Source organism: Pelophylax lessonae, assembly GCF_965119305.1.
Source record: "Pelophylax lessonae genome assembly, chromosome: 12".
NCBI lineage: Eukaryota > Metazoa > Chordata > Amphibia > Anura > Ranidae > Pelophylax > Pelophylax lessonae.
The window spans coordinates 51,833,982-51,847,459 of NC_138779.1; positions in this window are offsets into that span (position 1 = coordinate 51,833,982).

Consider the following 13,478-nt stretch of genomic DNA (forward strand, 5'->3'; position numbering starts at 1 on the left):
CATCACCAATATATCCCCCTAGCAAACATAGATCCCCCACCAGCAGCAACAGACCTCCCCAGCAGCCCGAATCAAAAGACCTTCCAGCACACCCCAGCACCCTTTGGCATTATATACATTCAGTGCTGGAGGTGCTGGAACTGCGTTCCCCCACGTTCCTGCTGAAAAAAAACCTTGATAAGGACTAAAAAGCAATGGCAGTAAGAATTATAGTTACAATGATATTTTAATGGCACTATATGGGCTTTGCCCATATAGAAAAAAAAAAACAGGTTCAGTTAGTACTAACCTTGGTAGCAGTACATATTTATCTTTCCTTTGCCCCTATTCAGCTAAAGTGTTCACACTGTGTTTGCTCCAAGCTTCAATGCTAAATGGCTTTCACAGGACTGAAGAAGCTCTTCTACCTTTATATGGTGCGAGGAAAATAAGTGAGTCACATGATACCTCAGAGCAGGTTACCAGAGGGCAAAGGAGTAGTCATCCGTATAAAATACACAGGTTTTTTTTTTTTTGTTTTTTTTTGAGGTGGGGGGAGTCTTGAGTGAGTTCTCACACTTTTTTTCCCCAGGACTTGACCCCTGCCTGATTCTAATACAAAGCCTACCCTTTCTCAAATGATGGAGGCAAAACAACAATACCAGGCCTCCCTTAACAAAAAAGGAAAGTGGGGTCCCCCAGGGTTCTGTCCTGGGACAAATCCTGTTTAATTTATTCATAAATGATCTAGAGGAGGGGATATCTAGTACAATCTCAGTATTTGCAGATGATACTAAACTAGGCTTGCCAATATCTTCTATGCAGGATGTGGAAACCTTGCAAGCGGACCTGAACAAAATAACGGGGTGGGCAACTACATGGAAGATGAGGTTTAATGTTGAAAAATGTAAAGTAATGCACCTGGGGGCCAGAAACCAGAAAGCAAACTACTCACTAGGGGGGGAACCTCTGGGTGAGTCTAGGATGGAAAAGGACTTGGGGGTACTGGTAGACAACAGGCTTGGCAGTGGCATGCAATGCCAAGCCGCCGCAACCAAAGCCAACAGAATACTGGGATGTATAAAAAAGGGGATTCACTCCAGAAATAAAGAGATTATTCTCCCTCTCTACAAGACTCTGGTCCGGCCACATCTGGAGTATGCTGTCCAGTTCTGGGCACCAGTCCTCAGGAAGGATGTGCTGGAACTGGAGAAAGTCCAGAGAAGGGCAACAAAAATAATTAGGGGAATGGAGGACATCAGCTATGAGGAAAGACTACAAGCAGTGAACCTATTCTCTCTGGAGAAGAGACGATTGAGGGGGGATATGATATCAATGTACAAATACTGTACTGGCGTCCCTAGCATAAGGAACAAACTATTCAGAGACAGGAGATACAATAAGACACGTGGCCACTCACTAAAACTAGAGGAAAGGCGGTTTAACCTTAAAGTGCGTAAGGGGTTCTTCGCTGTAAGAGCAGTAAGGATGTGGAATTCTCTTCCACAAGCAGTCGTATCAGCAGGGAGCATTGATAGTTTCAAAAAACTATTAGATGGGCACCTTAGAGACCACAACATACAGGGGTATACAATGTACGGTTAAAAGCAAACACACACACACATCATAGGTTGAATTGGATGGACTGATGTCTTTTTTCAACCTCACTAACTATGTAACTATGTAACAAACTGCGGATACTAGGCTTTGCTGATGGGTCTGAAGGTACAAATGCTGAAACTTTAATGGAGTAATGGCTCACTACAACTTTTGGCGCCAAGACTTTCTCACAACTATTCACTATTGAACGGGCCCATAGAGTGCCATTACGCCCACTACCTTCAGAGGCTCCCCCCAGACCCCTCTTGATCAGGGTACTGCATTTTCGTGATAACGAAACTATACTGAGAGAAGTCAGAGATAAAGGACAGCTGACCTGTAATGGTAATTCTATCACAATATTTCCAGATTTCTTGACGGCTATGCTTTTCTTACAGTAATGAAGAGGCTCAAAGATCTGCAAATTCTTTACAGCATGTTATACTGATGTATAACCCAGATAAAATGTGGGTTATACATCAGGGTAAAACCCACTTCTTCACTGACCCCAAGGAGGCATCACAGTGAGAGGATACCTTGGATTCTGCTGCCCCCTGCCACTATAACAGACGCATTCCTCGAATGCTATGCCAAGTCATACCCTTCTTCTTTTTGGCTCTAAATAGTCTTCTACAATGTAATTACATTTTGTGCCATAATTACAGTAGTTGTTTTTTTGTTTTTGTTAACATACCTAAAACATTATGAGGTTTACTGGTCGTGCTGTATACAGCTGCTGACGCTGCCTATTCCTAGGTTTTTACAGCTAGTCCAATAGATACCATACTTGCTTTGCTGCTGATTTTATATCTGCCATCAATATTGTTTTACTGAGCTCGTCCTGAACGATCCTGTAAGTGGGTCATAATTTATGCAGTAAGCCAGATATAGGCTTGAGTACAGATGATATATCCAGATGAAACCAAGTGCTTACCTCTACTAGCACCGGACTGATCCACATTCTCCCAATAAACAGTTCTTGTTACAGGGATAAAGCGATCAAAGGTTGAGGGGGGGTGGGGGCCTTGTGGGTGAGGGTTAAGGTTTTGTGTTGGGATATGCTCTCACAGTTTTTTGTTTTTATTTTGATGTCCACCTAGCGCATACTTTTATTATAACTACAAACCAGCCATTACATACTGTATATGGTACTGAGACTAATCTCGCACCCCTTTTTCTAGTATTGGGTCTTTGACCTGTGGGGACTAGCTGTACTTTACTGGCATGGTTTCCTACTCTATTTTTCTATGTACAGTATCTCACAAAAGTGAGTACGCCCCTCACATTTTTGTAAATATTTTATTATATCTTTTCATGTGTCAACACTGAAGAAATGACACTTTGCTACAATGTAAAGTAGTGACTGTACAGCTTGTATAAAACAGTGTAAATTTTCTGTCCCCTCAAAATAACTCAAAACACAGCCACTAATGTCTAAACCGCTGGCAACAAAAGTGAGTACACCCCTAAATTAAAATGACCAAATAGGGCCCAAAGTGTCAATATTTTGTGTAGCCACCATTATTTACCAGTACTGCCTTAACCCTCTTGGGCATGGAGTTCACAAGAGCTTCACAGGTTGCCACTGGAGTCCTCTTCCACTCCTCCATGACGATATCACAGAGCTGGTGGATGTTAGAGACCTTGCGCTCCTCCACCTTCCATTTGAGGATTCCCCCCCCAGATGCTTAGTAGGATTAGGTCTGGAGACATGCTTGGCCAGTCCATCACCTTTACCCTCAGTTTCTGTAGCAAGGCAGTTGTCAGCTTGGAGGTGTGTTTGGGGACGTCTTCATGTTGGAATACTGCCCTGCGGCCCAGTCTCCAAAGGGATGGGGATCATGCTCTGCTTCAGTTTGTCACAGTACATGTTGGCATTCATGAACTGTAGCTCCCCAGTGCTGACAGCACTCATGCAGCCCCAGACCATATCACTCCCACCACCATGCTTGACTGTAGGCAAGACACACTTGTCTTTGTACTCCTCACCTGATTGCCGCCATACACCCTTGACACCATCTGAACCAAATAAGTTTATCTTGGTCTCCTCAGACCAGAGGACATGGTTCCAGTAATCCATGTCCTTAGTCTGCTTGTCTTCAGCAAACTGTTTGGGGACTTTCTTGTGCATCATCTTTAGAAGAGGCTTCCTTCTGGGACGACAGACATGCAGACCAATTTCATGCAGTGTGCAGCGTATGGTCTGAGTACTGACAGGCTGACCCCCCCCCCCCCACACACACACACACACACACACACACACAAACACACACCTCCAACCTCTTTAGCAATGCTGGCAGCACTCATACTTCTATTTCCCAAAGACAACCTCTAGATATGACGCTGAGCACATGCACTCAACTTCTTTGGCCGACCATGGCGAGGCCTTTTCTGAGTGGAACCTGTCCTGTTAAACCGCTGTATGGTCTTGGCCACTGTGCTGAAGCTCAGTTTCAGGGTCCTGGCAATCTTCTTATAGCCTAGGCCATCTTTATGTGGAGCAAAAAATCTTTTTTTCAGATCCTCATTGAGTTCTTTACCATGAGGTGCCATGTTGAAGTTCAAGTGACCAGTGTAAGAGAGTGAGAGCAATAACACCAAATTTAACACACCTGCTCCCCATTCACACCTGAGACCTTGTATGACTAAGGAGTCATATGACCCAGGGGAGGGAAAATGGCTATTTGGGCCCAATTTGGACATTTTAACTTGGGGTGTACTCACTTTTGTTGCCAGCAGTTTAGACATGAATGGCTGTGTGTAGAGTTGTTTTGAGGGGACAACAAATTTACACTGTTATACAAGCTGTACACTCACTACTTTACATTGTAGCAAAGTGTAATTTTTTCAGTGTTGTCACATTAAAAAATATAATAAAATATTTACAAAAATGTGAGGGGTGTACTCACTTTTGTGAGATACTGTATAATGACTAAATTGAGACTGATCGCTTGAAATGTATGGGGGCCCAATTCTAAAGTAAAGCACTTTTTAATTTTTGAATATCTTGCTTGTCATGCTCCCCATATTCTCTTCCTCCAGGAAATGCAACTACACTGTTCAAGGGTTATGATCCTTAAATGGGCCAAAATTGCTTACGCCTTTTATTGCACCTATTCAACCGTGCCTTGAAAAAGTATTCATACCCCTTGACATTTTCCACATTTTGTCATGTTACAACCAAAAACGTAAATGGATTTTATGTGATAGACCAACACAAAGTGGCACATAATTGTGAAACTGTTCAATCCATCATCTAAAAAAGGAAAGAGTATGGCACAACTGCAAACCTACCAAGACATGGCCGTCCACCTAAACTAACAGGCCAAGCAAGGAGAGTATTCTTCAGAGAAGCAGCCAAGAGGCCCATCGTAACTCTGGGGGAGCTGCAGAGATCCACAGCTCAGGTGGGAGAATCTGTCCACCGGTCAACTATTAGCCGTGCACTCCACAAATCTGGCCTTTATGGAAAAGGGGCAAGAAAAAAGCCATTGTTGAAAGAAAGCCATAAGAAGTCCTGTTTGCAGTTTCTGAGAAGCCATGTAGGAGACACAGCAAACACGTGGAAGCAGGTGCTCTGTTCAGATGAGACCAAATTTGAACGTTTTGGCCTAAAAGCAAAACGCTATGTGTGGCAGAAAACCTTACACTGCATATCACCCTGAACACACCATCCCCACCATGCAACATGGTGGCAGCATCATGTTGGGGGGATGCTTTTCTTCAGTAGGGACAGGGAAGCTGGTCAGAGTTGATAGGAAGATGGATGGAGCCAAATACAGGGCAATCTTAGAGGAAAACCTGTTAGATTCTGCAAAAGACTTGAGACTGGGGCAGAGGTTCACCTTCCAGCAGGACACCAACCCTAAACATACAGCCAGAGCTACAATGGAATAGCTTAGATCAAAGCATTATTATGTGTTAGAATGGCACAATCAAAGTCCAGACCTAAATCCAATTGAAAATCAGTTGCAAGACTTGAAAATTGCTGTTCACAGATGCTCTCCATCCAATTTAACAGAGCTTGAGCTATAATGCTATGAAAAATGGGCAAAATTTTCACTCTCTAGATGTCCAAAGGTGGTAGAGACATACCCAAAACGACTTACAGCTGTAATTGCAGCGATAGGTGTTTCTACAAAGTATTAACTCAGGGGGCTGAATACAAATTCACACCACACTTTTCCGATATTTATTTGTAAAAACCTTTTAAAACCAATTATCATTTTCCTTCCACTTCACAATTATGTGCCACTTTGCGTTGGTCTATCACATGAAATCCTAATAAAATACATTTACGTTTTGGTTGTAACATGTCAAAATGTGGAAAATTTCAAGGGGAATGAATACTTTTTTAAGGCACTTGCACTATATGCAAGAGGGACATCTATTTTAGTATCTATAGCTAATAAACACCTTAAAGCGGACACTGGCAGGTGTTTTTTTAGTATTGTTTTTTAATTTCCGGGGAAAACCAACACCCTGGTGAATCTATATACTAGCTCTCCTTTCACAAAACAATTTTTAAGCACATTATGGGATTCATTTTGGAGCTTGCTGAGGGACCACTTATAGTGGCAGGCAATGTTAACACTGTCCTAGCTAACACCCTTGACAGGTTGGATAGCTCGTCTCCCCTGGCAACCACTACCTTGAGAAATGTGACCTGGTGGATGTTTGGAGATGGAAATATGCAGATATTGGGGAGTATACACAGGGCCGCTGATAGAAATCATGGGGCCCCATACAACCTACATGACAGGGCCCCCTTCAGCCCCACTCTGCCCCTGGTTCCATTCCCAGACCCCGCCTTGAAACAATAAGCGCATGTAAAAATGGGACAGGCAGGTTGTACCCAAGTCGATCTATTACTTGGGTACAATCAGCCTGCCAAAATGTGGTTCAAATCTTAGCCAGTCCCTGCTAAACTGAGCAAGATTCTAACCATCTATGGCTAGCTCAACTGACAATGACATCAATAGTGACACCAATACAGTGATCAGCTAAATCACTGTATAGTGTACACTATATTGATGGCACTGGCTGGGTTAACATCAGGGGCAATGAAAGAGTTAACTGTGTGCCCAACAAGTGTCATGTTTGTCAATGTGCTGCTTTTACAGATCTGGCTGTTTTGGGGAAAATAAATAGCCAGATTGCTGATCTGTGTACGGAGCCCTGTGTTTGTAAACACAGGACTTTGTGCTGTAATTGGCTATAGCTGTTCAGCATGTCTCGGCCATTAATTAATTGGCCAGGACCTGCTGACAAAATCCCACTCTAGCCAATGACAGAATGGGCTAGCAGCAGGCACACGCATGCGTGTCCCTAACCTGGAACAGGGTGGATCACATACATGTATGTGATCCAGCCTGCCCATGCCACCCTGCTTCAGAAAATGTACTGCAGGCGTGCGGCAAGCAGTTAAAGGGAAAATGTTAGGGTTGGGTTCACACGACTAGGTCCGCCTGTCTATTTTTTAGGTGGACCCGATCTAACCCACCATTCACCACTAGAGAGCGATGGATCTAAATGGACTTTTACAACCACCTACCTCCAATCTGATCCGCTAACCAATAGGAAAGGTAATCCCTTCCCCTCTAGTGGATTGGTTTAGAGGACAGTCTGGTGTAAATAGACAGCCAGTTTGTTTACACCAGCCATCCTTAGAGCAGACTGGGCTGTGTCCGTGTCCGCTCTGCATAAGCGGAGTGGACATGGACCTGTCATCTGCCCACTTTGCTCAGTGGGGGATTAGCGGACAGATCCCCTGCTGAATAAGCAGATTCTGCTCCCTGCGAAAGAAGCCTTGGTAACACACAGCAACACTGGCAGGTTAAGATCTTCAGCATTATGATAACACACAGGCAGCAGGTTCTCTGTCACAGTGTGTCACATAGCATGGCTGTTGGTTTCTGACCTTGCTAACTTATGACCAATAAGTTAACAAAATCAACACTCAACAGCCATTCTATGTGACACCATGAGAGAGACCCTGCTGACTGCTGCCTGTGTGTTATAGATGGTGACATTATAGTAATGTACAGTGCAGCATATCTTTCACCCACCCCCAGGGATCTCTGTGCTGCATCAGCCATGATGAATTCTGGCTTCCCTTCTCCTCCTGGATACTGTCAGCTGCCTGCCACTGCTGCCACCTCACAGCCTCTCGCTCTCCATCTCTCTCAGTCTGACTATTGTGTGGGGAGCTGAGTGAAGTAAGATCACTCTGCCAGGGAACGAAAATGGGCAGCTGCAGCTGCAGGGGGCCCAGGACTTTAGGCAGCCGGAAAATGTAGAGTGGCCGTGGAATGCACTGTGCATGTGCCTGAAAATGAAAAAAAAAAAGTCCCTCTACCCTCACCAGCAGAGATCATCAGAGAGGGGCCCAGAAAATAGCAATAATACACCTCCCTAAGCTAGAGGTAGCTGCTGAGCAGGGGTGAATTTAGGAAGCCCATTTTTTTAAATACTGCACTGACGGTCTATGAGGCTGCCCAGGCCCCCCTACAGAGCGGAGTACGCCGGGTCCTGCACAACAGGGCTTGTTGTACTGGCTTATCAGTGGCCCTGATTATACATGTCAAACTGATACTCGTTGTACTTTGTTACGTATTGATTTGTGTCTGACGTCCCAGGAACTTCTTGGGTGTGTAAATGATGTTAAATATTTCCCCAGAGTAATATCTGATCACTCCCCACTGCTTTTGGATCTTGCTCTGGTTTTATCCTATAACTTAAAACTATGTAGGTTAAGCCCATTGTGGCTCTCTAATCCTTCAGTTGCAGAGAGGTGTCTCATTGAGCTAAAATCTCATTGGATACGTAAAGTGGAACTGCATAAACCAAAAATGTTATTTAATTAATTTGTATTATTCAAAGAAATCTCCCCCATCCATCCATCTTCCCATGCTTTATTTTGCTAAGAAATCATTTTGAAAAACACAGCCTAGCATTTCTGGTCGTGGCCGTCTTGAGTAAGGGCAGATGATTCATGTATCATTTACTTCCTGGAATCCATCTGCCCTTAGCTCAGGCACAGGCTGGGCTGAGAACCTTTCCTCCTCTCCTGAAGATATCTGGGATGTATGGCATTATTTGCATAGGCATGGAAACCAGGAAGTACGTAACTAAAGTATTGTAAAAAAAAAAAAAGTTTAAAACAAGTAAATATGATATACTTTCCTATCTATTTACTATTGCTAGCAACATAAGAATTAAAAATAGTCCATGTTGACTGAGAGAGTGAAGTTCAAATTTAAAGTGGTACTAAACTTACAACAGTAAAATCAGTCTTTATATGCAGTAAAGCTTGATGGGTATACTCACTGTGGAACCTAAGCGGTTAATCCTTTCGCGTTGTGTAAAAAGGCTGTTTGATTCTGTATTCTCTAATTATCCCCTTCTTCTACAGTCCCTAATCCATCTCCTGATAGAACAGAGCCTTGGGGGTACTCTGCATATGCTCAGTTTGGTGTGTATTGCTAGAGCGTTTACTTTTTTTTCTAGATTTTTTTTTTTTTTTCAAAATTGTCGCTCTTTTTTTGTTTATAGCGCAAAAAATAAAAACCGCAGAGGTGATCAAATACCATCAAAAAGAAAGCTCTATTTTTTGGGGGGGGAAAAAAAGGACAAAAAATGTATTTGGGTGTCAGGGGGAACTAATAGTGTGAAAGGGGGGGCTTTATTGTGAAGGGGTATACCTGATGTGAAAGGTCAGACTTCTGATGTGAAGGGGAGATTATATAATAGGGGTGACGAAGTATACCTCAGCCCTTGACTGTATCTGAGTGTATACATGGCAGAACCTTTTTTTGTGTAGGTTTATGTCAGTGAGCCTCTCATTCATAGCACAGAAATGAGGGAGTATTTTGTGGGTACAAGGACTGTGGACTGAATACTGTATATTAGGGATCGACCGATATCGGTTTTTCGTTACAGATACCAATATTCTGGTGATTGCATATCGGTATCTGCTGATATGGGCCAATATTTTGAACATTAAAGGTTTGCAAAATAAACACAATTTTCGACACAAATCTGTTACTGAAGATGTTAATGTTTGTTTATTAACATTTTTAACATTAATGGCTCGTTCTTCACACCTTAACTGCATGAAAACGGATAGGAAAACTGCACTTGCAGGGACATCAGTTTCACATTATCTGATTGTGAATGTTTAAACTGCTGCAGTAGTGGACTCACTCACTGCAATCATTTTAAATCACTACTGCAGTGCAGTCAGTGCAAAACTGCTAGAAAAATAGCTAGACAAACAGCTAGACAGTGGATTGGAATCAGTGGACTAACGCTGCAGTAGTGCACTCACTGCAAGGTTTTTTAACCACTTTACCACCGGAGGATTTTGCTGTCTTCCGTCCAGGCCACTTTTTGCGATTCGGCACTGTGCGACTTTAACTGACAATTGCGCGGTCATGCGACGCTGTACTTAAACGAAATTTACGTCCTTTTTTTCCCACAAACAGAGCTTTCTTTTGGTGGCATTTCATCACCTGTGCGATTTTTACTTTTTGCGCTATAAACAAAAAAAGAGCGTTTATTTTGAAAAAATAACAATATTTTTCACATTTTTTTATATGAAATTCCCCCCCAAAAAATGTAAAAATCAAATTTTTTTAAAATTTTTGGCCAATTTGTTTTCTGCTACCTATGTTTAGTAAAAAAAAATCGCAATAAGCGTATTTTGATTGGTTTGCGCAAAAGTTATTGCGTTTACTAACTAAGGGAAAGATTTCTGTCATTTTTGGTGTTTTTTTTTTTAACGCGTAATGGCGGTGATCTGCGATTTTTTTTGCGGGACTGCGACATTGCGGCGGACAGATCGGACCCTTGACTGACATTTTGACACTTTTGGGGGTACCAGTGACATTTCTACAGTAATCAGTGCTATATATATGCACTGTTACTGTAAAAATGACACTGGCAGGGAAGGGGTTAATTTTATTGGAGAGGGAGGGGTTAATGTATGCCTGGTGCTTACTGACGTGTGGGGGGGGAGGTGACTGTGTGACAGAAGGACAGATCGGATGTCCAGCTATGTTGAACACTCCGATCTGTCAGTCCCTGTCACTATGGAGATCCGCCTGCTGTGTTTACATACAGCGGGCGGATCTCCAGACTCGATCCCCGACGATTGGGGCAGAGCAGCGGCAATCGCCGCTGCTCCTCCGCTGGCCCGACTCCCGCTGTGAATGAACACAGCGGGAGCGAGCCTCCGGCGGCGCGCGAGCGCCGCCCACAAGGGGCGGAGTCCAGCGACGTAGGTCTACGTCGCTGGACGGGATCGCGGCACTTTGCCGCAGTAGCCTCCATGTAAGCGGAGGTAAAGTGGTTAATCACTACTGCAGTCAGTGCAAATTAAACTGCTAGAAAAAAGCTAGACAACAACAAACAGCTAGACAGTGGATTGGTGGAGTCAGTGGACTACTGCTGCAGAAGTGCACTCACTGCAATGATTTTAAATCACTACTGCAGTCAGTGCAAATTAAACTGCTAGAAAAAAAAGCTAGACAACAACAAACAGCTAGACAGTGGATTGGAGGAGTCAGTGGACTACTGCTGCAGAAGTGCACTCACTGCAATGATTTTAAATCACTACTGCAGTCAGTGCAAATTAAACTGCTAGAAAAAAAGCTAGACAGTGGGGAGTCAGTGGACTACTGCTGCAGTAGTACTCACTCACTGCAATAATTTTAAATCTCTACTTCAGTGACTGCACTGTAGTAGTTATTTAAAATTATTGCAGCAGTGAGTGGTGCACTACTGCAGCAGTAGCTCACTGACTCCAATCCACTGTCTAGCTTTTTTTCTAGCAGTTTTGCACTGACTGCTAGAAAATAAGCTAGACAGTGGAATGGATTTGAGTGCAGTGGAGTGGACACTGGTACTATACTACTACACATTCAATACTCCCAGTTAAGTAGAACAATATTATAGTGCAGAAAGCATAACCTTTTAGCATGTTCACCAGTTAAACGGCTTCTGTTTTTTTTTTTTTTATAAATTGCGGCCACTTCATTAAAAACACACTCACTTGATACGGAGGAAGGAGGAGCAGAAAGGCATCCTCTAGCACGAGAAGCAAGTCTTTTGTAGCATGCCTCATTTTCTTTCCACCACTGAAGAGGGTCACCACTTCTTCTGTCAATTACTGGTTCCTTCAAATAGAGATGAAGTTCATCATCCAGGCTCATAATTGCTGATTCAGAAGAATCCTCCGCATGAGACCCCAATAAAACACTGAACATGGCATCTATTCGACCACGATGAAGTTTCTCTTCTGTCCGTTTGTCTTTTTGGACATTTTTCTCTTTTTGAAGCATCCTGCTCTTCCACATTAGAAACCTGCTCGTCTTGACTTTTCTTTTCGGCAGGGACCTCCTGCACCTCCTGTTGAATATCTTCATCAGCCATTGTTTTGCCTTGGCCAATACATCATCAGAAGAGAAAGGATGGTTCTTGTATCGAGGATCCAAAAGACATGCAAGCACAACATTTTTATTCTCTTCATGCTTCTCAAAACGTTTTGCGAGGGTGTCTGTCTTGGCCTGTCTGCATGTTTTAGCCTCGGTTCACATTTATGCGAGTGCGGGAAGGCTGCGAATCCGCAGCCTGTTCCCGCATCGCACATGCACCCCCGGCAGTTCACACTGCCATATGCGATACGCTGGGGGTGTCAATGAAATCTTAATGACACCCCCAGTTTGATCGCATATCGCAGTGCGATCGTGCAGTTCACACAGGATCGGATCGCACAAGTGTGAACCGCTGTGCGATCCGATCCTGATGCGGCTAGAAAAAAGGGTCCCTGTGCGTGTTTGGAGCTGCTGCGGTGCAAATTTAGCCATACAAACTGTATGGCTAAACTCGCACCGCACAGCCGATCGCATGTAATGTCGGAGCAGTGCAATCCGACATTACATGCGAACCCCGCACACGCACAAGTGTGAACCGGGGCTTAGTGCTACGTGTGTTGGGTTCTTCATTCTCTTGAAGAAGCATCTTCAGCACCCTCACACATGGCATGACAGATGACACAGATGAGTTGTAATGACTCACCTCTAGTGTCACTTCCTTTATGGGGAGGAGGGTCTCATTGACATTGGCTACAATGTCCCACTGATCAGCAGTAGGACAATCATATCCTCCATAGTCACCTGAATATGGGGTAAGAGCTCGCTTCTGCTCCAGCATTCTTTGCAGCATGTGAAGTGTTGAGTTTAATAGTTTTGGAACAGCGTTAACCAAGTTGTTTTTGGGTAGGCCAGGGTCTTCCTGAATGCACCTCAGTCGCTGCTTGGCAAGGATTGAATGGTGGAAATAGCCTGCGCACCTCTTCAGCATGCTAATTATGTCAAGCAAAGCTCTCTATTTTGACAGACCATCATTTACCACAAGTTGGAGGGTGTGTGCCATGCAACTGAGGTCTGACACTTCAGCAAGTCTCATTCCTTTCCCCATGTTCACTCCGCTGTCTCGAAGCACAAGCATCACTCGGTCTTTGGTGATTCCCCATTCTTCTAGCATGCCTAGAAACCTTTCTCCAATGTACTCCCCAGTGTGGGATTCACTTTTGTATTCAACACCAAATGCCTTCTTGTCCATCCGCTGTTAATGAAGTGGCATGTAAGACTCATTATTGATTCTGTTTGTCCTGACCAGCAGTCAGTCGTGAATAGGAGTGACTTACCAGCATTCTCTGGTTTCAGCATAGCCTTTACTTTCTCAACTACCTTTTGGTGAATCTTTCCCAGCATTTCAGTTCGATAATACTTGTCACTCTTCAGTGTGTACCTTGGCTCAACTATATACATACACCGCTTAAATCCAGAGTCAGGCACCATTGTAAATAACTGGTTATCAGTGACCATCATCTCTGT